The 26724-nt window shown below is 38.2% G+C and overlaps 1 pseudogene; it reads left to right on the top strand.

Moving 5' to 3' along the window:
• Positions 1-1286: 1286 nt before the first annotated feature.
• LOC141522650 (peroxiredoxin-6 pseudogene) lies at positions 1287-25427 on the top strand (annotated as a pseudogene).
• The last annotated feature ends 1297 nt before the right edge of the window (positions 25428-26724 follow it).

The following is a 26724-nucleotide window of genomic DNA, read 5'->3' as shown; positions in this document are numbered from 1 at the left end:
TGTAATATATATGGTAAAACCTTCCCATATCATTTACACTTTCTTCAACATCAGAGAATTCATAATGGAGAGAAACCTTATCATTGTAGTGAATGTGGGAAAGCATTTAATCAGCTTTCTTCCCTTATTCAACATCAGAGAATTCACACTGTAGAGAAGTCATACAAATAGAACAATTGTGGGAAAGCCTTCAGTCATAGTTAAATATTTACTCAACACTAGAGAATCACACAGAGAGAAATCTTGTCATTGTAATGAATGTGGGGAAGCTTTTAACTTGGATTACTTGTCTTACTGAAGACCAGAGGATTTATGCTGGTGAAAAGTCATTTATGAATGTGGGGCAGCTAGGTGGCGCAGTGGATAAAGCACTGGCCCTGGAGTCAGGAGTACTTGGGTTCAAATCCGGTCTCAGACACTTAATAATTACCTAGCCGTGTGGCCTTGGGCAAGCCACTTAAACCCAGTTTGCCTTGCAAAAAAAAAAAACCTAAAAAAAAAAGAATAATGAATGTAAGAAAGCTTTCTTAAAACAGTCAGCATTTACTCAACATCAGAGAATTCATATTGAAGAAAAACTATATAAAGCTTATCAATGTGGGAAGGTCTTCCGAGTACATGCCTCACTCAACATCAAAGAATTCATACTACAGAAAAATTCTCCAAATGAAAAGAATGTGGAAAGGCCTCCTGTCACAGTTTCTTGTTTTCTGAACATCAGAGAATTCATACTGGAGAGAAATCCTGTAAATGTAATGAATATGGCAAAGACTTTCACAAGCACTCACACCTTAGACAATATCTGAGAATTCAAATTGGTGAAAAACCTTATAAATGTAGCGAATGTGGGAAAGTTCAACTGTAGTTCAACCCTCATCAGACATCAGCAATTTCAGAGTAGAGCAATGAATATGGGGAGAGTTGTAACTAGAGCTATTACTTTTTTTTTGCAAGGCAAACGGGGTTAAGTGGCTTGCCCAAGTCCACACGGCTAGGTAACTATTATTAAGTGTCTGAGACAGGATTTGAACCCAGGTTCTCCTGACTCCAGGGCCAGTGCTTTATCTACTGCGGCACCTAGCCGCCCCAAGCATATCTTTTATAAATAATTTTAAGATCCTTCCAGTCAACAAAACTGCTCATCTTTTGACCATGAAACAGAATCATCTGTATAATTTCTCAGGTGGTCTTTGGCTTGATTTGCACTTCTGCAGCCTTAATTTCCCTGAACAGCAATATGAAATGGATCATGTTGGCTGGCCCAGGGCTGCTGCCCAGCTCACAGCATGACTGGGCCGGCCAAATGGGCCCATGGGCCCAGCCAGGAACTGGATGTGCTGCCCTGCCAGGAGCCCAGGTAACAGGTAAAGGTTTCTCCCATAATTTCTTTTTATTCTAAATACAATTTTAAGGCTGAGGGTTAGGTTCCTAAGACTAGACTACAGAAAAGCCTATTTAATGTATAGCAGCTTAAATATCATATATATATATATATGTATATATATACATATATATATATATACACACATATATATGTTGAGAAATATACAAAAATTTAAAATAATTAAGCAATTTTTTAAAAAAAGAAATTATCAAGAAATTTGATATTCTATAACCAGAGGGTAAAATAGAAATTAAAAGAATCACTGATCACCTCCTGAAAGAGATCCCCACATAAAAACTTCCAGGAATATTATAAACAAATTCCAGAGCTCTCAGGACAAGGAGAAAATATTGCAAGGAGCTAAAATTCAATTATTCAGTTCAAATATTGTAGAGTCACAGTAACAATAACACAAAATTCAGCAGTTTCTACATTATAAGATCAGAAGACTTGGAATAGGATATTACAGAGGGCAAGAGAGCTAGAATCACAATAAAGAATCATCTACCCAGCAAAAATGAGTCTTATCCTACAAGGGAAAAATTAGACATTCAATAAAATAGAGAACTTTCATATATTCCTGATGAAAAGATAATAGAATAGAATATAGATAATGAATAGAATAATGAATAGAAAAATTAATAGATAATGAATAGAAAATTTGACTTTTAATTATAAGACTCAAGAGAAGCCTAAAAAAAAACCCCAAGAGAAATCATAAGGGATTCAATAGGGTTAAATTTTTTGTATTTCTATAGGGGAAAATTATAATTTCCAAAAACTTTCTCATTATTAGAGTAGTGAGAAAGGAGTAAGTTTAGACAGAGGGCACAGGTATGAGTTGAATATGATGGGATAATTATGTTAAAAAATGAAATTAAAGGGTGAGAGAGGAATGTCCTGGGAGAAAGAGAAAAGGCTAAGTGGAATGAAGCAAATTATCTGATATAAAAGAAATGTGAACGAGATTTTATAGTGGAGAAGACAGAGGAAGATGGGGAGTGTGTGTGAACCTTACTCTCATTGGAATTGGCTCAAAGAGAGAATAATAATTCACATTCAGTTGGGTGTAAAAATCTATTTTACCATACAGAAAAGTTGGAGGGGAAAAGGATGGGCTGATACAAAGGAGGAAAGATGTAAAAGTCAGAGGTGAAATCCTTTTTTATGGTAAGGCAATAGGGTTAAGTGACTTGCCCAAGGTCACACAGTTATGTAATTATTATTAAGTTTCTGAGGTTGGATTTGAACTCAGCTACTCCTGACTCCAGGGCTGGTGCTCTATTCACTGTGCACCTAGCTGCCCCAATGAAACACTTTGAGAATGGACAAGGTGAAATGAGAGAGAGAAAGAGAGAAAGAGAATGATAAATGGGGAAAATAGAAATAGAATGGAAGCAAATACATTGGTTTTTTAAAGGTTTTTGCAAGGCAAATGGGGTTAAGTGGCTTGCCCAAGGCCACACAGCTAGGTAATTATTAAGTGTCTGAGGCCGGATTTGAACTCAGGTACTCCTGACTCCAAGACCGGTGCTCTATCCACTGCGCCACCTAGCTGCCCCAAGCAAATACATTGTTGATAATCATTACTATGAAACAAATGTTTGCTGAAAGTTTCTCAAATAAAGACTTCATTCTCAAATATGTAGAAAAGGGGGTCAAATTTATGGAAATAAAATCCATTCCTCCTTGACAAATGATCAAAGGATGTTAACAAGGTAGTTTTCAGACAAAGTATTCAAATCTATCTGTCATCATGAAAAAATGCTCTAAATCACCATTGATTAGAGAAGTGCAAATTTAAACAGCTCTGAGGAACCACCTCACAGCTATCAGATTGGCTGATATGAAAGGAAAGGAGAATGATAAATATTGGTGGGAATGTGGGAAAATTAAAACACTAATGCACTGTTGGAGAAGTTATATCCTGATTCAACCATTCCAGAAGACAATCTGGAACTCTGTCCAATGGGTTATCAAACCATGCATACCCTTTGACAAAGCAGTACCATTAGTAGGTATGTATCCCAAAAAGGCAAAAACCAAAAAGGAAAAGGATTCACATGTACAAAAATATTTGCAACAGCTCTTTTAGTGGTGGCAAAGAATTGGAAATTGAGGGGATATCCATCAATTAGAGAATGGTTGAACAAGTGTATGTGATTGTGATGGAATATTATTATCCTATAAGAAATGACAAACAGGATGCTCTCAGAGTACCTTTCCAGGGTATCTGGAAAGACTTACATGAAGTGAGCAGAAGCAGGAGGACATTGTACATAGTAATAACAATATTGCATGATGATCTACTATGAAAAATGGAGCTATTCTCAGTCATACAATGATTCAAGACAATTCCAAAGTACTTATGATGAAAGGTGCTGTCCTCTGGAGAAAGAACTGGTGGAGTCTGATGACAGATCAAAGATACTTCTTTAATTTCTTTCTTTTTCTTTTTCTTTCTTTTTTGTCTTTTTTCATAGCATGATTTCCATGGTAACGTGTTATACATGACTACACATATATAATCTATGTCAAATTTCCTTGCCTTTTCCATGAGAGATAGAAAATTTGAAATTCATTGTTTTTTTAAAAGAATGTTAAAATTGTTTTTACATGTAATTGGAAAACATGAAATATTAAATTATTTTAAAAAACAGCCAGTGGGAAGAGAAGAGGCTAAAGATGTCAGTTCTTCCTGTCACATAAGGACAAATCTTTAGCACAAAATGTGGAGCCTTATTTGAAACTTCACGCCTCTTTCTTACACAAAGAAAAAAGCCTTGAGGGGCAGCTAGGTGGGGCAGTGGATAAAGCACCAGCCCTGGAATCAGGAGTACCTGGGTTCAAATTTGATCTCAGACACTTAATAATTACCTAGTTGTGTGACCTTGGGCAAGCCACTTAACCCCATTTGCCTTACAAAAGCCTAAAAAAAAAAAGCCCTGAGTAAACAAGCAATTCAACCAACATGAGTTCAAATCTCAGTTTTTCCATTTCTTAGTTGTATGAACATGGGTAAGTTCACTTTGGGCTTCCCATTTCTCAGTTATCCAATGAAGAAATCGGAGGTGATTACCTCTATCATTCCTGATATTCTGTATCAAAGATCAAAGTCAGAGACAAAGTCAAAGACAGAGTCAAAGATCAGATGTTACAAATCAATCCCCCTTCCCACTGCCCCTCTGGAAGGCTCTTCCTTAGTTTGATGTCTTTCCAAAATACCAGTCCTAAATCCTTAGTTATAGTCAGCTTCCCCACCAACTCTTGGCCTGACCCCAATTCCTGGGTTTATGGGACCACCCCCTTTACCTTCTTCCCTCCAGAGAACCAAACTTGCTAACTGACCAATGGTCAGATTGTGATTCCCAGCAATTACGGACTTCAGATACACAACCTAGGATTCTTCCAGATGTTAGAAATGTCGGCATTGCCAGAGATAAGACCAATGTAAATAAATATTCCCTCTTGCCCACGTTCCCACACTCCCTACAGCATCAGTTTTAGACATAACAACTACCAACTACTGCTTCCAAACAAAGCTTGCTGGTCTGATTCACAAATTAGGCAAGGATTTTATCATTAATAGACAAAGAAACTAAAAGCTCAAAGACAGAAAGATGAGCACACCCACACAGTTAATATAAGGCAGAATTCAGAGACAAACCCGTAACCTTCCAGTCACAAGCTTAGTATCTGATGTCATGGTGGTACAGTATAAAATCTAGAAGACAGAACCAATGTTTCAGTGGCCCTCTGATAGTTGGGTAGGGAGTGTTTTGACCTCAATGAAGGTTGTTGAACAAAGTTGAATTAATATTGTCTTTATTTTTTTATGTATATCAAGGATCACAGTACTGGATTTTTCAAGGGACCTCAGAGGTCCCTCTAATGCATTTCCTGTATTTTATTATTGAGGAAACTAAGTCCAAGGGAGATAAAATGATTTGTCCAAAGCCACACAGGTATAAAGCATCAAAGATGGAACTTGAAACCAGGTCTTCTGACTCTGGAGCCTTTGCTACTTCCCCCACTACCATGGTGCCCCCCTTATATTTTTACAGATTATCTGGCTAACAGAACAGAAGTTTCTTATTTTTGACACAAAGAGAAATTTATTTTTGTCAAAGGTTTATTCTTTTTTTGCTTTTTTTTTTAATACTCTAATAGCTTTAATTTTTGTTGCATTTCATTTTCCAATTACATGTAAAGATAGTTTTCAGCATTCATTTTTTGTAAGATTTTGAGTTTCACATTTTTCTCTCTTCCTCCTTTCTCTTCTCTTCCCCAAGATAATAAGCCATCTGATAGACATTATTCATGTACAATTTTGTTAAACATATTTTTATATTAATCAAGTTGTGAAAGAAGAATCAGAGCAAAAGGGAAAAATTCATGTAAAAAACCAAAAAACAAATTTAAAATAGTGAAAATAGTATGTTTTGGTCTGCATTCAGACTAGAGTTCTTTCTCTGGATATGAATGGCATTTTCCATTACAAATTATTTGGAAATGTCTTTGATCACTGTATTGTTGAGAAGAACTAAGTCTGTCATAGCTGATCATCATACAATGTTGCTATCAATGTTCTCCTGGTTCTGCTCACTCTACTCAGCATCAATTTATGCAGATTTTTTTTTAGGTTTTTGCAAGGCAAATAGAGTTAAGTGGCTTGCCCAAGGCCACACAGCTAGGTCATTATTAAGTGTCTGAGACTGGATTTGAACCCAGGTACTCCTGACTCCAGGGCCAGTGCTCTATTCACTGTTCCACCTAGCTGCCCCAAATATGTATTTACAATCTTTTTTTTTTATTTTTTAAGGTTTTTTTTTTTTGCAAGGCAATGGGGTTAAGTGACTTGCCCAAGGCCACACAGTTAAGTAATTATTAAGTGTCTGAGACCGGATTTGCACCCAGGTACTCCTGACTCCAGGGCTGGTGCTTTATCCAAAGCACCACCTAGCCTCCCCAATTTATGCAGACTTTTGTAGGTTTTTCTGAAATCTGCCTGTTCCTGATTTCTTATAGAACAATAGTATTCCATCACATTCATATATCACAACTTGTTCAGCCCTTCCCCACTTGATGGACATCCCTTCAGTTTCCAATTCTTTGCCACTACAAAAAGAGCTGCCATAAATTTTTTTGTACATGTGAGTCTTCTCCCTTTTTTAAAAATGATCTCATTGGGATACAGACCCAGTAATGGTATTGCTGTGTCAAAGAATATTCACAATTTTATTGATTTTTCTGCTCTCCAGAATAGTTGTATTCATAACTCCATTAATTGTGTATTAGTGTTCCAGTTTTTCCACAACACATTCAACATTTATCATATTCTTTTTCTGTCATAAAAACCAATCTGAGAGTGAGGTGGTGACTTAGAGTTGATGTAATTTGCATTTCTATAATCAATGATCTGGAGCATTTTTTCACATGACAATAGCTTAAATTTTTTCTTCTGAACACTGCCTTTTCACATCCTTTGACCATTTATCAATTGGGGAATGAATTTCAAGTTTTTGAGGGCAAGAACCACCCACATTTTATTTTTTTTCCCTTGTATAGTGTCTGGTGCATTGTAGGTATTTAAAAATATTTGTTGATTGAATGAGTAAGTAGGCCAAAATCTAAGAAAGACTAAATAAGCAAACCACAGAATTTTCCTGTGTGGTTTGTATAACATTAACAGATAAAGGGGAGAAGAGAGAAGACTGAGGCTCTGATCATAAAGGACCTCATAGGTTATTAGGGAACTCCATTTCTGAGTTAGGTGACTATGGGTCAAGTCAACCCCTGAGCCTCACTTTCTTCATGTAGAAAATGAGGGAAATGGAGGTTTCCAAGGTACCTTTTCAACTCTCATGGAACATTTCTTTTTTTTTGTTGTTTGTTTTGTTTTTTTTTAAAATATAAGGCAATGGAGTTAAGTGGCTTGCCCAAGGTCACATAGCTAGGCAATTATTAAGTGTCTGAGGTCAGATTCGAAGTCAGGTATTCCTGACTCCAGGGTAGGTGCTCTATCCACTATGCCATCTAGCTGCCCCTACCTTTCAACTCTCAGTCTGTGATCTCATCTAAGAACATGGGTATATAATGAGCGAAATCCCAATTTGCAGATGACATAAACTTGGATTGATAATTTCTTGGTTGGATAACAGAGTCAGTAACCAGAAAGATCTTGACAGACAAGAATATTTGAGCTGAATCTAAGGTTGTAAAATTTAATAGGGAACAATGTAAAGTCTTACACTGGGGTTCAAAAAAAATCAAGGGAGGTATAGCTTGACACCAGTTTTTCTGAAAAAACTAGGTAGGGAAGAGGGAAACTTGATGAATAGCAAACTTCATATGAGTTAACAGTGGCACAAGGCAGCCAAGAGAGTTACTGTGATCTTAGGCTGTGTCAAGAAGGTTATAATTGATGTTTGTAAAGTGCTTCGCATACATTAATGTTCATATGAGCCTCACTAAAGATCTGTGAGGTAGATTCTAGAAGTGTTATTAACCCCATTTTGTGGATGAGGAAGCTCTGAGAGGTTAAGTGATTTGACCAAGGTGACACCATTAAGTTAATAAATGTTACAGGAAAGATTCATTCCCAAGTCTTTCTGACTCTTAAGTTCTGTGTTCTATGAATTAGGTTTGTTGTTGTTGAGTTGTTTCAGTTATGTCCCACTCTTCATGATACTATTTGGGGTTTTCTTGGTAGAGATACTAAGGTAGCTTGCCATTTCCTTCTCCAGTTGATTCTGCAGATGAGGAAACTCAGGTGAACAGGGTTAAGTGGCTTGCCCAGGGTCACAGAACTAGAAGCATCTGAGGTCATACTTGAACTCAGGTCTTCAACTCCAAGGCCAGTGCTCTATCCACTGTGCTACCAAGATGCCCCAGGAAAACTTTTCTAACTAGAGCTGCCCCAAAGTGGAACAGGATGGATTGCCTCAAGAGGTGGTGAGTTCCCCATCACCAAGGTCTTCAAACAAAAGCTAAATGATAAATTCTTGGTAGATGAGATTCTTGTTCATGTGGGGCTTGGACTAGGTCCCTCTGAAGTCTCATTCCCTCTGAGATTCTGATTTTGGGAAGTCCAAATGAGAAAGGAGATTCTGTTTGTCATGGCCTCCCCATGTGATATTTGTCAGCTGAGCTCTCTAAGAATTCCCTTGGGCCAGTTTCTTGCCAGAGCTAATCAGATAAAGCCTGTGCAGTAGAAGGTATCAGGAGACTTGAATTCTGATTTTAGCTCTCTAACTACCTCTGTGCATGGTCCTGGGTGAAAGCCATGTCTCCTCTCTGGACTGAAATTTCCTCATCTGTAAAATGAAGATGGAACTTGATGGTCCCTAAGGTCTCTTTGTAATTTGGGATTATCTTCTAACCTTGACTGCTAATTCTAGAGATGGCTAGCCAAGTCAGTATTCACTTTGTCCACAAGAAACCTGAGGTGCAGAGATATGAAATGACTTGTTCAGGGTGATGTCATAGGAAGTAGAACTGCTATTCAGTCACAGCTCTTTTGAATCTCAACCTATACTCTTTCTTCTTTTGATTGTCATTTAAGTCATGTTCAACTCTTCATGACCCCATTTTAGTATTTTCTTGGTAAAATACTGAAGTGATTGAGCATTTCCTTCTCCAGATGAGGAAACTGAGTCAAACAGCATTAAATGACTTGCTCAAAGTCTCACGGTTAGTAATCATCTGAGATCAGATTTGAACTTAGGTCTTTCTGACCCCAGGCCCAGAACCCTCTCCACTGTATCATTTAACTGCCCCGTGTCATGCCAGTTCCCATTTCATTGGCCATTTTGCTCTTTTATCAGAAGTTTCAATTAAATGGGACTTCCAGTGCTGAACCCCCCAAAAATGAAATTCTAATGGTGATATCCCATAATAGGGAGAGTGAGGAAAATTTGGTGGCAAGGCAGGGGGTGGGGGTGGGGGGATCACTGAAGGTGAGAAGAAGAGGCTTCCTACTTACAAGTGATGTGAGAAAGAGGAAAGTTCTAGACTTAGTTCCTGGAGAGACTTGAATATGAATCCTTCCTCTGGTGTTATCAGCTAAGTAAATTCTTTTAGCCCGGTACCAGGGTTGTCTATGTTTTAGGAACAAAGAGACTAGATAGGTAAGGTATTTTGCAAATCTTATGATGTCACATAAATGTTAACTAGGATTGTTCCTGGCTCACAATTAAATTCAACATTATTAATATGTAATGTGTGCAGAGCTATGTTGGTTGCTGAGGATTCCAAAAGCTTCATAGAACTCACAATCTAACCATGAAACAACTCACTGCCCCTCTGCCCCCTTTTCCCCTTGGTGAGCTCCTCCTTGGACTTCCATTTTGAAGAGGTCAGTTGGGTCATCTTTATTCTTCTCCAGACTTTACTTCTGACTCTTTGGATTTCACCATCCTGTACCCACAAAAGGACCTCTGCCTTCCCATTCACCCCCCATTTTCAGCTCCCTGTTATATATGTTTTCCCCTGTAAGAATGAAAGTCATTTAAGAGCATAGACTGTCTTTTTTGTCCTAATTTTTTTGGCACATAGTAAGAGCTTCATGTTTATTTACTGATTAACAGTGAACTGATAGCCATAATACACTATGCTATTCAATAAGTTCATTTGAGAGGTACAAAACAAATAATTGTAAGATGTTTGACTCAGGGGTGGCTAGCTGGTGCAGTGGATAGAGCACCAGCCCTGGAGTCAGGAGTACCTGAGTTCAAATCCCACATCAGACACTTAATAATTGCCTAGTTGTGCGGCCTTGGGTAAGTCACTTAACCCTGTTTGCCTTGTGAAATCCTAAAAAAAAAGATGTTTGACTTCCTTTTAGAAGTCAAACAAAAAGAGTTTGGGAATTAGAAGCTTCAGCTTCATAATTTGGTATTTTCTTTTTTAAAAATCTTATTTTTATTTAAGGCAATGGGGTTAAGTGACTTGCCCAAGGTCATACAACTAGGCAATTATTAAGTGTCTGGGGTCGGATTTAAGATCAGGTCATCCTGACTCGAGGACCAGTGCTCTATCCACTGTGCCACCTAGCTGCCCCCTCAGCTTCATAATTTGGACCAGATAATTAGTAGGTATGTGACTCTGGGCAAATCACTTAACTTTGTTCCTTCAGGCTGTAGTTAGAAAAGCTACTTTGATGACCTTATTTATGTCTCTATGTAGATATGAATTGTTATTCCTAAAAGAACCAAGGAAAACTTCTTGGAGGAGCTGGATCCCAAAACTAAGTGCTAGCATTTATATAGAGCTTTTAGGCTGGTAATGTTCTCTCATTAGATCCTCACAACCTCTTTGGGAGATAAGTGTTATTATCATCCCCATCTCAAAGGTGAATAATAATAATCTGGGCATAACAGTGCCAAGTACACAGCAGATGTTTAATAAATGTTTGTTTATCGAAAACTCCAGAAGAGGAAACAGGCTGATAGAAGTGGATTTTTGCTCAGTGTCTACTAAGGAAGGTTATGAACTAAGATTCCTCTGCTTCTGCTTCTAACCTCCATCCACTCTGCCACCTCACTATCTTGCTTCTCAAAGATGTTTAGGAATTCAGCTGCTGCTGGGGATGGTGGGGAGAGGATGCTAGAGAACAGGGCTAGCAAAAGGAATGAGGCACAGAAAACCTGGGGTATATGTAGGAAAGGCAAGTATAAGAGTTGGCTGTTGATGTTGATGGGTGTCATAAAGGTCAAGACTGGAGAGATAGATTAGTAGCAGATTGTGGAAAGCCTTGAATGATAGACTAAGGAGTTCACTTTGTAAGCGATAGAGTCATTGAAGGGTTTGGAGTAGCTGAAGGACATGGCTAACCCTATAAATAAGGAATATTGGTCTGGTAGTATTAGTATGGATAATTTGAAAGGGGAAGAGAATAGAAGGTCTAATAAAAGGATAGCATTCTCTCCAAGAGAGTAGTATTGAGGAACTTGTACCTTCAGAAACTGCTCTTCAGAGAAATGTTTAATTCCAGGATATTACCTGGAATCAGGGAAGAAGAAGAAGAGGATAAGGTGAACGAACTCAGGAATACTTAACACCTACAACTCTGAAACCCCCTGAAGGGAGTCATTGAGCAGAAGGTCTCTAGGATTAGTTGTTCTATTATAGCCCTCCCTTCCTTTTCTCATCAGAAGGCCTGGCCCAAAGAGTTGGGTGGGCACAAGCTTTGGATCCAAACCCCACTGAGGTCTTGTTCTTCATCCTTCATTTTCGAAAGGGACCAATGACTTCACAAAGTAATGGGTGATGTTTTGACTTGTTTTTTTTTTCTTTAGGTTTTTGCAAGGCAAATGGGATTAAGTGGCTTGTCCAAGGCCACCTAGCTAGGTAATTATTAAGTGTCTGAGGTCAGATTTGAACTCAGGGACTCCTGACTCCAGGGCCAGTACTTTATCCACTGGGCCACCTAGTCGCCCCCTTGACTTGTTCATGAATTGGATTAAGGCCTAAGTACGATGATAAAAAAAAAAAAACTCAAGAGAATTGTTGTTCCTAATTCTCAATGTTCTTTATTCACTTGACTGGTTTTTCCCCATCCAATGTCTGTTTTAGAGCCAATTAATTAAGGAGAGGCAGTAGAGAAACATGCTAGAGTACTGAAAAAGGTAGCTAGGTGGCCCAGTGGATAGAGCACTGACCTGGAGTCAGAAAGATGTCAGTTCAGATTTGACCTTAGATGCTTACTAGCTATGTGACCCTGTACAAATGACTTCACTTATGTTTGCCTCAGTCTGTTGATCTATAAAATGGAGATAACAATAGACCCTACCTTCCAGGTTGTGGTGAAGATCAAATGAGAAAATATTTGTAAAATGCTTGTCATGTCATAAAATAATTAATGCTTGCTCCTTCCCATTTCCCCTTCCTGGGCCTGTTTCCTCATCTATAAAAATGACGGGGTTGGACTAGGTGGTTTCAAATTTTAAAGGCTATTATCCTATGAACTTCAAGAAGGTTGGAACTGATGAATGCTCTCCTCTACAGGCATCTTCTAAGATCCTACCTTCTCATTTCAGCAAGTGGTTTTGCATATCATTTGCATACCACTTTGTGGGCTTGGGGACTTCCAGGTGCTTCCTGTCTATAATGACATTTTTCTTGAAAGGACTGTGACCACCCTTTAGCACTCCGAACCACTAGCTCAATTCTCTCTCAGGTCCCCAGGGGAACTTCCTCTTCATTCAAACTGAAAGGGGGGGTCTTTACTTGTATCAAGACTTGCATCTTGCAGGGTGATTGCTGATGATATTATAAGTTCCAAAAGGAGAGTGATTTTTGACTTCTGTTACCCCAAATCCTAGTCAGCTTGAGGTAGAAGGGAGCTATAGTCCACCTTGTCCCTAAACAAAAATCTTTTGGGGGTAGGGAAGGGCTGCAAGTCAGAGGCTATGTACTTCCTAAGTAAGGAATACTTTCAGAAGTAACCAGCTTCTGTATAGTTCAGACCCTCCCCTTTCCTACCCAGGGCAGAGCAGGGTCTTGGTTCCAGCTTCTAGCCCAGTCTGAAGCCTAAAGAGGAATAGGTTTATCAGACCAAAAGGGAGCCCACAATTTTGTCATAGTTTGTTGCTCAGATTGAAACCAAGGTCAGAAACTTTAAGAGTTCTACTAAGGGGGGGGGGGGAATCTTTGTGTGTGTATGTGTGTGTGTGTGTGTGTGTGTGTGTGTGTGTGTGTGTGTGTTACAGTGAAATCTTGGGTTAATTTTTGTAGAACTTAATTATTAAGAATTAGAAACATAACAATGGGGCTGCTTTGTTGGAGCAGCAAATTATAAATAAAATATGAAAATGTTTAATTCTGGACCATTCTGAGAGCCCTTAAAGTTTACAGATCCCCAGCCTGAACTTCTCCTGAAATCCTGGAACAGCTCAATAATACTCCAAGAAAGAAATAGAAGGACCATACCAGTTCTCTCTTCCAGAAGTACACAGAGTCAGGGGCGGCTAGGTGGTGCAGTGGATAAAGCACCCGCCCTGGAGTCAGGAGGACCTGGGTTCAAATCTGGTCTCAGACACTTAATATTTACCTAGCTGTGTGGCCTTGGGCAAGCCACTTAACCTCATTTGCCTTGCAAAAACATAAAAAAAAAAAGTACACAGAGTCTGGTCCTAGGCTGAAGTCCAAAAATTAAGAAGTAGGCTGGAAGACTGAGCAAACAAACAAAAAAAGAATTCCACCATAAAAAGTTGTTATGGTGACAGGGACACTCAAGATACAATCTCCCCAAAAGAAAATGATTTAAACCATCTAAAAATAAAACCTCCAAGAAAAATACAGCTTGGTCACAAATTCACTTAGAATTCCTAGAAGAGATGAAAAGAACTTTTTCTTTTTGCAAGGCAATGGGACTTAAGTGGCTTGTCCAAGGCTACACAGCTTGTGTCTGAGGTTGGATTTGAACTCAGATCATCCTGACTCTTGGGCTGGTGCCCTATCCACTGCACCATCTAGCCACCCCTGAAACAAGAACTTTTAAAAGAGCTTTTTAAAGTGGAGCATTTAGGTGGTACAGTGGACGGAACACTGAGACTGGAGGACTTGAGTTCAAATTTGACCTTAGACACTTATTAGCTGTATGACCCTGGGAAAGTCACTTAACCCAGATTGCTTCAAAAATAAGAGTTTTCAAATGTTTTAATAAATAAAATGAGGGCATCAATAGAAAAAAGTGGAAAAGAAGCAAGAACTATGGAAGAAAAATTTGGAAAGAGAATTAATAGCTTGGTATTAGAGGTATAAAATGTTGTAAGAACAATAAACTCTCTGAAAATATAAATGGAACAAAGAGAAGCCAATGACAGTAATTGAAGAGAAATAATAAAACAAAGTAAGCAGACAACAAAGAAAGAAAGAAAAAGAAAGAAAGAGGGGGCGGCTAGGTGGCACAGTAGATGGAGCACCGGCCTTGGAGTCCAGAGTCCCTGAGTTCAAATCCAGCCTCAGACACTTAATAATTACCTAGCTGTGTGGCCTTGGCCAAGCCACTTAGCCCCATTTGCCTTGCAAAAACCTAAAAAATAAAATAAAATAAAGAAAGAAAATGTAAGATGTCTCGTAGCAAAAAAGAAAAATGGACCTGGGAAAAAAGCAAATTGGAAAAAATAAGGATCACTAGACTATCTGAAATCCATGAACAAAAAAAAAAGGAAAAAAGAATCTGGATTTTATGTTTCAAGGAATTTTAAAAGAAAACTTTCTAGATCTCTAAGACCCAGAGACTAGAGGAGAAGAGAGAGAATATTCCCATTACTTTCCTCAAGCTCCATCTCAGTTGGGAGTACACCCCAATTATTCAAGCACTAGCCAAAGATCCTAGCTCCCTTGTTACTCTCCTCTTTATAATATGTGGAACTAAACTGACTTGAAAGCACTTTAAAGGTCATTGATCCACATGATATATCATACACCATAATAGGTGATGATGTGAGAAGATGATACAAAACAATTTCATTTCACATTCCTTTGTTTGAGATTTATTTGTGGTCAGAACTGAACTCTAATTTCTGTTCTTCCATTTAATGGGTGAACTTGAGAAAGTCTGTTCCTAGGACTCAGTTTCCTGAGCTGTAAAGTGAGAGAACTGGACTAACTGATCTCTCAGATTTTTCCTGCTTCAAATCTTCCACTTTTCTAATCATGTCTCTCCTAGCAAACTTCTCTTTCAGTCTCCCCCAGTCCTGACTAGATCATGGTTAGAACCCAGGAGGTCTCAGTAAAGACTTGTTGGATGAGATTGCAGGAAAAAAGCATCTGCTCTGGAGTTGTGGAACTGAGTTTGAACCCCAGCTATGTCACTTGCTACCCATATCACCAGGATTAAGTCACTTCATCTCCATAAACCTCCATTTCCTTAACTATGAAAAGAAGGGTTGAGTTAGGGGATCTCTGAGGTCTCTTCCAGTTCTAAAAACCAATGCTCTCATGATTAACTGGCTGAATTTCACTCAACAGGTAGTCAGCTCCTATCATGTGGTAGGAGAGGGACTTCAAGACAAAAAGTGACTAAAGTGACTGATTCTGCCTCCAAGAAATTTATAATTCAGACTCAAGATTCTAGGGTGGAAATCTAGAGACTTGAATAGTTTTTCTTTTAAAATTTCTTGAACTGTAAAGTCCAGGTTCTTTTTCTTTTTTCTTTTTTTGGTCATGAATTTCAGGTAGTCTAGTGATCCTTAATTTTTTCCATTTTAGTTATCTAGACTCAAGGATATGATGCCATGGCATGCAAGTGAATTCATTTAAGTGAGGGGGGAGGGGAAGCCTTGCAAAGTCACCAGTTTTATTCCCTCTTCCAGAGCTGACTGATAGTACAAACAAAGGAAGGAATGATTTGGTGAAGGGTCATGTCAAAGTGCTGTGATCTGAGATTGAAGAAGAAACCAAGAGGAGCATCCTGAGAGGCTCTGTCCCCTCCCATCGGCTCCTATGATGGAGGTTAAGATTCCAATCCAAATTCAGGCATCCTCTGGGGGTTTTCAGTTTTCATTTCTAACTACTAGTTGTGGGACCTGACCTGGTTTGCTACAGTCCTCCAGGAAGGAAAAGGTCCTTTAAGTTACTCCTTAGTTTTCAAACCACAACTCATTCGCTAGTAAAAGTCGCTGTACATTTATCTACTCCCCCTTTCCTGAGTCTCTGAATCTGGTGCCTCCCTCAAGCCATCCTTGTGGGGGAAGAGATTCCCTCAGGACCCAGCCTCTTCCCTTCACTAGAGGCTCCCAGATGGCAAGGTCCCATCTCCTCAGGCTGGGAGCTCCCTGAGGGCAGAAGTGAAGTCTTAGTTTTCTTTTAGAAGTTTTAAGGAGAGAAAACTCACATCAGCAAAATTATCTAAAGAAGTACCTAAAGACAGACAAATCCTGGCAGAAAGAAGTGAGCAAAGAAGGAGTGCAGATTGTAAGGGCTAGAGATGGTCAGAGGAGGAGAAGTTGGTGGGTGAGCTGGCCTATGGACAAGTTAAACATGGTGGTTATGAAGGGTGTCCCAAGAGAGAGGAATAGCAGGGAATTCATTAATGATGAATCTGGGACTAAAACCTTGACAGCTGGGAGTTCTTAGGACTAAATCTAACTGGTGGTCCCAGGGCTGTCCCACAATAGAGAGAAAAGACTCAAAGGTATTGAGGAGTATAAGGTTACTACTCTCCTGGGAAGTCTCCAGATTTGCATTGTGACTCTCAATAATTTCTTCTTGGCCGATAACTCCAAGCAGCTATCAGAGACAGAGCAAAAGAAGGTACAACTGGGTTCCCAGCCTATGGACTTCATAGGGGAAGAAGGAGGGCATAGGGAGAGGATGGGAAGTGAAGGTAGAAAGGTTCAGGGCTAGAAATCAAACTCTTGGCTCTTATCTGGGAAAAGCAGAGGATCAAAAATAGAAAGACCATAAGCTTAGGAATCAGAGACCTGGATTCTAATACAACCTTGATTTCTAATTTTATATGTGACCTTGACCAAGTCATTTCTTTTCTTGTAGTCTCTCTATCTGTCCAAAAGACTTATTCTGCTAATTTCCTAGGGGTATTATTTTTTTATATTATTGAACAAGCTTTGTAAAGTTCTTTCACAAGCATCATCTCATTTGGCCCTGTGAGTTTATGAGGTAAGCAAAATAGGAAAATTTGGCTTCATTTTACTCATCTTCCACATCTCCATATCCATGGTGGCAAATGTGCATAAGTCTTCATAATTAGAAAACATGTATTTAAATTTCAGATTTGGCACTGTGGGATCTTAGACAAGATCTTTGGGTCTCAGTTTCTTAGTCTGTAAAAAAAAAAGAAGAGATTGGACTGAACTTTAAGGGTCTTTTTGGTTCATGCTATGATCTTTTCCTTCATCTACAAACATGCCCAGTCCACCCTTATTCTTAAAAAAACTTCACTTGACTTTGCCTACCCTTCAATTTAGCACCAAATAGCTCTTCTCTCCTTTATTGTTGAGTTACTGAAGACAATATCCTTCCCTGTTTCTTCTACCCTTTCTTTCACCTCTGCCTCCTTTCTCATTTCCTTGGAATTTATCTTCTGATGACTGAATTTACTCTCTTGTCATATCTCTGGCCTCATTGGCCTGTTGCTCTGTCTCCTATTCCCAGAATGGGTTTTCAGACTATATTTATAGTCTGGATTTTAGTACTGTCTCTTACAGCACCTCATAGTGTGACCTTGGGCATGCTGGACTTTTAGGCTTTAATTTCCTCTTTTTAAAAACAGAGGGGATCTCTCTCAAGTTCAATGTTTTACGATTATATGGTAAAAATGATGTCAAGGACAAGGAAAGGGACTTAGGAAGTGTCTGCTAACCCCAAAGTGCTACAAAAATAGGAGGTATTCTTCTAGAGGTCCTGGGAATGAAAGGACAAAAGGATCAACCGCCTCCATGACTTCTTATTTCCTCACTTCTTGACAATGACCCATTAATAACCTTTCCCAAAGGTGTGTTCTTCATTTTCTCTCCCCATGAATGTAGGAATCCTTTTTGTGTTAGAAGGAAAACAATCTAACTGTAATTCTCCTTGCATTCAGTTCCAATTCATTCATCAAAGGTTCAAAGTCGGTCCTGTTTATCAAGAGGTAGACTTGCCTGCCTCACTGCTCTTGGACAATGCATTCTACCTGGTCTCTTTCCTCTCTCCTCCAACACATACAAACCCTCCTTATACACACACACACACACCCTACATTGTTCCCCCCTCATTTCACTCACACATAAATCTTCCAAATAACAAACATATTTCTCTCTCAACTTTTATTCTCATTTTTAGAGAAGTTAGGCAAGGGAGGGGAAAGTGTGAGGAGTTATAAGGATGGTTCTACAATGCAAGGCTCAGAATCATGTAGTGACTAGGGCTTTGGGTGGGTGATAGGGAATTCATGATCACAGATCTGGGTCTTGAAGAGAGTTCAGAGGCCTTTTAGTTCAATTGCTGTATTTTACAGATAAGGAAACGGAGGAACAGAGAAGTGAACATATTTGCTCAAAGCCTCAACTGGTAGCAAGTGTATTTTGTCCCAAGAGGCAAAGGAATTGAAACAGGTAGCAAGTATTAGAGTTGGGTCTTGAAATAAGGTCCTACTTGAGATGGTGGCCTTTCAGATAAACTTCAGGTGCCCCCATAAGGCAGTAGGTGATTCTCCCATGTGAAGTTGGACTGGAGACTGGAACTGTCTAAGAGATAGGTAAGTATTAGCTCATCTGGAGGGGAGAATACTCTCTGGCCTCAGGAAGAGTAAAGTCTGGTTGGGAAGAGATTATTTATTCACATAGAAGAATAAAGAGAGATGAAGTTTAAAACAGAATATAACACTAGATTGTTCAATCTAATAAGCATTTATTAAGCACCTTTTGTATGCAGAGCACTGCTAAACTATGATACTACTAGGACTTTAAATATATCAAAGAAAGAGATCAGACAATAAGATATCTGTTTTTTTTTCTAAATTAAAGGGAATAGTCCTTGAACTTTGTTCAAACTCCACAGCTCCTTATCTGGATACAGATGTCACTCTCCTTTGCAGACAGCCCAAAATTGTTCCTGATTGTTGGACTGACGGAATGAGCGAGTCCTTCAAGGTTGAACATCACTCCCATGTTGCTGTTAGGGTGTACAGTGTTTTTCTAGTTCTGCTCATCTCACTCAGCATCAGTTCATGCAAATCCCTCCAGGCTTGCCTGAAATCCTGTCCCTCCTGGTTTCTAATAGAACAATAGTGTTCCATGACATATATATACTACAGTTTGCTAAGCCATCCCCCAATTGAAGGGCATTTACTTGATTTCCAATTCTTTGCCACCACAAACAGGGCTGCTATAAATATTTTTGTACAAGTAATGTTTTTACCCTTTTTCCTCATCTCTTCAGGGTATAGACCCAGTAGTGGTATTGCTGGGTCAAAGGGTATGCACATTTTTGTTGCCCTTTGGGCATAGTTCCAAATAGCTCTCCAGAAGGGTTGGATGAATTCACAGCTCCACTAACACTGTAATAGTGTACCAGATTTACCACAACCCTTCCAACAATGTATATCAAAGAAAGAGGGAAAGAACTATATTTACAAAAATATTGACACCCTCTTTTTATGTTGGTAAAGACCTAGAAACTAAATGGAAACTAAATGGGGAATGACTAAATAAATTATTGAATCTGAATGTGACAGAATACTATCGTACTCTAAGAAATGATGAAAGGAATGAGCTTCAGAGAAACCTGAAAAGTCTTACATGAACTAATGCAGAATGAAGTGAGCAGAATCAGGAGAATACTTGTAAAATAGAAACAACAGTGTAAAGACAACATTGGAAAACTTAAGATTTCCTACCAACAACATGACTGGCTATGATTCCAGAAAACTGATGACAATCCTTGCTCACCTCCTGAAAGAGGGATTTTAGACACTAAATGAGACATAACTTGGACTTGACCCATGTGGGAATTTGTTTTGTTCTACTGTGCATACAGGTTACAAAGGTTTTCTTCTTCTTTTCTTTTAAATCACAGGGTGAGAGGAAGTGAAAAAAATGCATGTTAATTGAAAAGCAAATAAAATTAAAACACAACTGGTAGAATCAAGATGGTAGGGAGAAGCTTGGAAGCTTCCAGAGCTTTTTGCATTTTCCCTCTGAAACAAACTTTAAAAGAAGCTTCTAAACAGACACTAAAGTGACAGAACCCACAAAAAAGACAGAATTAAAAAACTTTTTAGTTCAAGATATCCTAGAGAAACTTCAGAAAAGATCTGTCTCCCCTGTGTAAAAGGGGAATGCAGCCCAGCATAGTCAGGGGGAACTGGGAAGCCAGCGGAAGGCTATTAGCCACAATGCAGTTTAGTAATCAAGAAAACTGGGGTCCCAGTTCAGCAGGCCAGCACTACAACAGACCAGTAGTGAGGAACCCAGGCCCAGTGTGGAGGACATACTTTGAGCCCCAGTACACCAGAGCAACAAGCGGGACTGGGTCAGGCTGCCCTAATTCTAGATCCCAGTGCAGAAAGCCAGGGAGCAGATCCCTAGCCCCCAGCACAAAAAGCTTGGGATTCTATCCCCTGTTTCCCAGGAGCAAAGTTCAACTTTAAAAATGAACCAAAAAAACCCAAAAAGAGCCCTAACCATAGTAAGCTACTATGTTGACAGGGAAGATCAAAATGCCATCTCAAAAAAGGAAAATAATGACAAAATGCCTTCAATGTGAAGCCTCAAAGAGAATTAAGAATAAGTCTCATATCCAAAGAGTTCACTTGAAAGAGATCAAAAAGATTTAAAAAAACAAACAAGAGAGGAAGAAGAAAAATTGAGAAAGGAAATGAGTCATGAAGACTCTCATGAAAAATTGGAAAAAGAAATACAAAACTAACTACAGAAAAGAATACCTTTAAAAGGAGAGTCAGTCAAATGGAAAAGAAAAACCAACTCCTTTAAAAGTAGAATTGACCAACTGGAAAAGTAAATACAACAACAAACTGAATAAAAATCCTTAGAAATTAGAATTGGGCAAGTGGAAACTAATGACTTTATGAGACATCAAGAAATCATCAAATAGGGGGCAGCTAGGTGGCACAGTGGATAGAGCATGGGCCCTGGAGTCAGGAGGACTTGAGTTCAAAACTGGCCTCAGACACTTAATAATTACCTAGCTGTGTGACCTTGTACAAGGCACTCTTAACCCTATTGCCTTAAATAAATAAAAAATTTAAAAAATCCAGGAAGAATCCATCAAATAAAACCAAAAAGACTGGAAAAATAGAAGAAAATGTAAAGTACCTCTTAGGAAAATTGACTGACCCAGAAAATAAATCCAGGAAAGATAATTTATGTATTATTGGTCTACCTGAAAGCCATGATCAAAAAAAAAAAAGAGCCTGGACAATATCTTTCAGGAAATTATCAAGGAAAACTGCTCAAATATCACAATAAGAAGGGAAACAAACCTTATTTTTTTCAATTTTTAAAAGTTGTCTTATGTGTTATTTTTTCTCTCTAATGTTTTTTCCCCATTTTGATTTGATTCTTCTTCTACAACATGCTAATATGAATTTATGGTTAACATAGTTATACATATATAACCTATATTAGATTAGATAGGTATCTGTCAGGATAGTGGGAAGGAAAGGAAGGGAGAGAGAAAAATGTGGAACTCAATGCAGAAGAAAATGATTGTTGAAAGTTATGTGTAGTTTGAAAAATAAATAAATATTTTTGAAAACCAAACAAAAAAAAGAACAAGAAGGTAAAAATAGCCCTTGAAAAAATCCACCATCACCTCCAGAAAGAGATCTCAAAATAAAAACTCCAAGGAATATTGTAGCCAAATTTCAGAATTATCAGCTAAAGGAGAAAATACTGCAAGCAGCTGAAAAGAAACAATTTAAATATGGAGGAACTACAGTCAGGATTATGCAGGACTTAGCAGATTCACATTAAAGGATTGGAGGACCTGGAAAATGATGTTTCAGAGGGCAAAGGAACTTGGATTACAACTAAGAATCAACTACTTGCAAAATTCAGCATAACTTACCTGATTAAAATATCAGAACTAAACAGAAAATTTGATCTTCAAATACAAGATTAAAGAGATATGTAAAAAGGTAAATGGAAAGAAAATAAATGTTAGTCAATGAGACTAAACTGCTAGCATTCCTACACAGGAAGATAATATTTGAAACTCTTGAGAATTTTATTTCCATTAGGAGAGTTGAAAGAAGCATACTTAGATGGAGGATGTGGCTATAAAACTGGAATATAACAGTTAAGATGTGGAAAAAAAAGGATTATGCTGTGAGAAGAAGGGGGGAGGAAGAAGAGGACAAATAACATCATATGAAGAGGCCTAAAGTCCTATAAAAGTATTGGAAAAGAAGGGTTTCACATTGAGTGAAGTATTGAGTGAAACTTACTCTCAACAGATTTAGCTCAGAAAAACATACAATCTCAATAGGATTTAGAAATTTATCCTACCTTACAGGGAATTAGTAGGGAAAACAGGAGAGGGAAAATAAGAACTGATAGAAGGAAGGGAGATTGAGAGAAGAAGTGTTTAGAAGCAAAACACTATGGAGGAGGAAAAAGGTGAAAACAGAGAAAGTTACAAAAAAGGGAAGATAGAATAGAGGGTAATACAGAGTTAGTAATTTTAACTGTGAATGTGAATGAGATGCACTTTCCCATAAATTGGAAGGGGATATCAGAGTGGATTAAAAACTAGAATCCCACAATATGTTGTTTACAATAAATACATAGAGAAATACACACAGAGTAAAAATGAAATTATGCTTCAGCTAAAGTAAAAAAATTAGGAGTAGCCATCTTGATCTTAGAAGGAGCAAAAGCAAAAGTAAAAGAGATAAGGGAGAAAACTATGTCTTCCTAAAATGTATCATAGACTATGAAGTAATATAATATAATTAATATATATATATATATACACATGCCCCAAGAGCTATAGAATCTGAATTCTTTGAGGAGAAAGTAACAGGAAGACATAGATAGCAAAATTATACTAGTGGGATTACACTGTTGGTGGAGCTGTGAACTCATCCAACCTTTCTGGAGAGCTATTTGGAACTACACCCAAAGGGCAACAAAAATGTGCATACTCTTTGACCCAGCAATAGCACTACTGGGTCTATACCCTGAAGAGATTATGAAAAAAGGGTAAAAACATCACTTGTACAAAAATATTTATAACAGCCCTGTTTGTGGTGGCAAAGAATTAGAAATCAAGTAAATGTCCTTCAATTGGGGAGTGGCTTAACAAACTGTGGTATATGTATGTCATGGAACACTATTGTTCTATTAGAAACCAGGAGGGACAGGATTTCAGGCAAGCCTGGAGGGATTTGCATGAACTGATGCTGAGTGAGATGAGCAGAACCAGAAAAACACTGTATAGCCTAACAGCAACGTAGGAGTGATGTTCAACCTTGAAGGACTTGCTTATTCCATCAGTACAACAGTCAGAAACAATTTTGGGCTGTCTGCAAAGGAGAGTGCCATCTGTATCCAGAGAAAGAGCTGTGGAGTTTGAACAAAGTTCAAGGACTATTCCCTTTAATTTAGAAAAAAACAGATATCTTATTGTCTGATCTTGTTACCTCTTAGACTTCTCATCTCTTCTTTAAGGATATGATTTCTCTCTCATCACACCTAATTTGGATCAAGGTACAACATGGAAACAAAGTAAAGATTGACAGATTGCTTTCCATGGTGGGGGGGGAAGTAAGATTGGGGGGAAAATTGTAAAACTCAAATAATATCTTTAATAAAAATAAATTTTAAAAAAACGGTACTAGTGGGGGACCTCAGCCTCCCTCTATCAGACTCTCACCACAAAATAAACAAGAAAGAAGTTAAGGAGGTGAATACAATTTTAGAAAAGTTAGATATGGTACACCATAAATAGATATGATATGAATGGGGAAAGAAAGGAATATACCTTTTTCTCAACAGTACATGGCACCTACACAAAAATTACTATGTATTAGGGAATAAAAACCTCATAATCAAATGCAGAAAGGCAGAAATATTGAATACATACTTTTCAAGTCATAATCCAATAAAAATTACATGTAACAAAGGACCATGGAAAAATATACTAAAAATTAAGTGGAAACAAAATAACCTAATTTTAAAGAATGAGGGGATCAAACAATACATCTCAGAAATAATCCTTAATTTCATCCATGACAATGACAATAATGAGACATCATATGAAAACTTGTGGAATGCAACCAAAACAGTTATTAGAGGAAAATATCTCTAAATATTTACATTTATAAAATATAGAAAGAGATGGATGAATTAGGCATACAAGTGAAAAAACTAGAAAAAGAATAAATTAAAAATCTGAAATTAAATTCCAAACTAGAAATTTTGAAAATCAAAGGGTTATTAATAAAATTGAAAGTAAGAAAACTATTGAATTAATATATTAGGCTAAGTGTTGATTTCACACTCACATGAAAAACCCCAATAAAATAGAAAATTTGATTAATTTTGGTTAAGTTGGTTAATTTTATTAAAAAAAACAAATTGTAAGTATCAAAAATGAAAAGGATAAATTCACCAACAATGAGGAGAAAATTAAAGTAATAATTTGGAGCTATCTGCCTAATATATATGCCAATATATCTGGCAATCTAAGTAAAATTGATGAATATTTGTAAACAATATAAATCGCCTAGATGAGCAGAAGAGAAAAAAAATACTTAAATAATCTCATTTCAGAAAAAAAAATTGAACAAGCCATTAATGAACTCCCTAAGAAATAAATCTCGTTTTTTTTTCTGCCGGCGGGACAGCGGGCGCCGGCACCCGCGAGCGGGCACGTCGGCCCAGGCTTCTCCCGCCCCCCGGGAGGGCTGCTGCTCGGAGAGGAGGCCCCCAATGTCAAGGCCGACCCCACCTCCGGCCGCATCCGCTTCCACGACTTCCTCGGGGCCTCATGGGGCATTCTCTTCTCCCACCCTCGGGACTTCACTCCGGTGTGCGCAACAGAGCTGGGCCGAGCTGCCAAACTGGCCCCAGAATTTGCCAAGCGGAATGTTAAGATGATCGCTCTTTCTGTTGACTCTGTCCAAGACCCTTTTGCGTGGAGTAAGGATATCAGCGCATACACTGGTGATGAGCCCTCGGACAAGCTGCCTTTCCCCATCATTGATGATCACAAGCAGGACCTTGCCATCAAGTTGGGCATGTTAGACCCAGATGAGCGGGATGCGCAGGGCATGGCCAGTGGCAGCTCGAGTGGTATTTATTTTTGGCCCAGATGAGACGTTGAAGCTATCTATCCTCTACCCTCCAACTACTGGCAGGAACTTTGATGAGATCCTCAGAGTGGTTGATTCCCTTCACTTGACAGCATACAAGAAGGTTGCTACTCCTGTTGATTGGAAATGTGGAGATAGTGTAATGGTTATTCCAACTATCTCTGAAGAGGAGGCTAAACAACTGTTTCCAAAGGGGTCTTCACCAAGGAGCTCCCTTCAGGCTAGAAATACCTACAGTACACCCCTCAGCCTTAGCTCACTCCAGCAGGACCTGCTGGGGCTCCCTTGAAGATCTCTCCCAGAGGGGATGCCAGCCTGCCAATCAAATCTTCTACAGTAATTGATTTAAACATCTTGGAGTGATGGAAAGTCAGGAGTCTTTGGGCTGCTCTACTAATGTGTGGCTTGTTAAATGAAAAGGGCACTAAAAGTTACCTGTGATTCCTCTCCTTGGGCCTTTACCAGCACTTCACTTGGGTCATTGAACTCCCTTGTCGTTCTGCTGACTTTCTCTGGGACTTAAACTGTGAGCTTTGTTGCAAGCTCCATCATCAGCCACAGTATCATTGGTATTTGGGAAAGGGGGTTACCTCGGAGCATTGCAAGAGTAGAATTTCTTTATCTGCCCTAGTAGACAAATCATTTCTTTTTCTAATTATCTACTTGAGGGAGGAGGCAGTTTAACATGTCTGGTTGTCTGATTTTGAGTTTCACCTCCCTAACTTTATGACCATTAATTTGTAATCATTTAACTATTTGTTCCCCTCAATTGTTGAGTGTTCTAAACATAGTTAGAAAAAAACTTGGAGATTATTATCTTTCTAACAGATAGGAGGAAAGCAGGATACAGTTAAAATATTTTTATTAGATTGAGCAAAAGAGCTTTCTAATTATGTTACAGCCTATGGTTGAGACTATGGAGAAAGAAACTGCACTGGTGGACAGTCATAATTAATGGGTGCCTTTTTAAACAAGTCGTGTGTTGGACATGGAAAACTGCTCTTAATTGTCATAATAAGATGAAAGTATGTATACTAGCAGGAAAGAAAGGGATAAAGATACTATTTCTTTATTACAAAATGATGTATCTGCAGTGGATAATTTTCTGTTTTCTGATATTTTGCCTTTAGGGGAGCCACCAATAAAAGCTTTTTGAAACTAAAAAAAAAAAAAGAAAGAAATCTCAAGGACCAGATGAATTTAAAAGTGAATTCTACCAAACATTTAAAGAATAGTTAATTCCAATTCTATTTAAACTATTTGGGGAAAAAAAGGAGTTCTGCTAAATTTCTTTTATGACACCAATATGGTACTGATACTTAAAAAAGAGTCAAAACAAAAAAAAATTATAGACCAGTTTCCCTAATGAATATTGTTACAAAAATTTAAATAAAATATTAGCAACAAGATTAAAACAATTTATCACTAGCATAATATACTATGAGCAGGTAGGATTTAAACCAGAAATGCAAGAATGATTCAGTATTAGGAAATCAATCAGCATAACTGATCATATTAATAACAATATTAACAGAAATTGATTATTTCTATA

The sequence above is a fragment of the Macrotis lagotis genome, chromosome 4 (genome assembly GCF_037893015.1).
Source record: "Macrotis lagotis isolate mMagLag1 chromosome 4, bilby.v1.9.chrom.fasta, whole genome shotgun sequence".
NCBI classification, from domain to species: domain Eukaryota; kingdom Metazoa; phylum Chordata; class Mammalia; order Peramelemorphia; family Peramelidae; genus Macrotis; species Macrotis lagotis.
Note: the sequence above shows the minus strand (reverse complement) of the source record. Positions and strands in the feature narration are given on the sequence as shown.